Genomic DNA, 479 nt, shown 5'->3' with positions numbered 1-479 from the left:
CCGGAATCTTCCGAGACCTTAAAAAGGCTTCACACCAGTGACCGGCCCAAAGTCGGTGGTTCGGTTAGATGCTAAGATGAAGATGTGAGCAAACGCTCCAGGATTGTGCCAGGTGTGCCAGGCCTTCGGGCCTAGACTTTTCCACTCACCAAGATCCTCTGACTCAAACTGGTCAACCAACTTCCAACCAACGTCAGCAAAGATCTTGGGCCTTAAGATTGCATTCAGGAATCTCTTTCAGACAGACGAGACATGCAAGTATCAAACTTAGTCTTATTAATTGATACATTAGGTATCATTTGCGCCTTTTCACAAAGGTGTGTTTGAACTAAAGAATCTGATGTTTCCTTCAGGCGTCAGATCTGCTGAATATGCAAATGGTTCCATAACTTCATATTCTTTTCTCTTTTCTCTTTACTGAGTTAAGCTTTAACCCTTTCCTATACCAACCGTATGCGTGTGTGTGTGTTGTGTATGTC

The sequence above is a fragment of the Sinocyclocheilus anshuiensis genome, unplaced genomic scaffold (assembly GCF_001515605.1).
Source record: "Sinocyclocheilus anshuiensis isolate Anshui unplaced genomic scaffold, SAMN03320099.WGS_v1.1 scaffold282, whole genome shotgun sequence".
Taxonomy (NCBI): domain Eukaryota; kingdom Metazoa; phylum Chordata; class Actinopteri; order Cypriniformes; family Cyprinidae; genus Sinocyclocheilus; species Sinocyclocheilus anshuiensis.
This window is presented reverse-complemented; position numbering follows the sequence as displayed.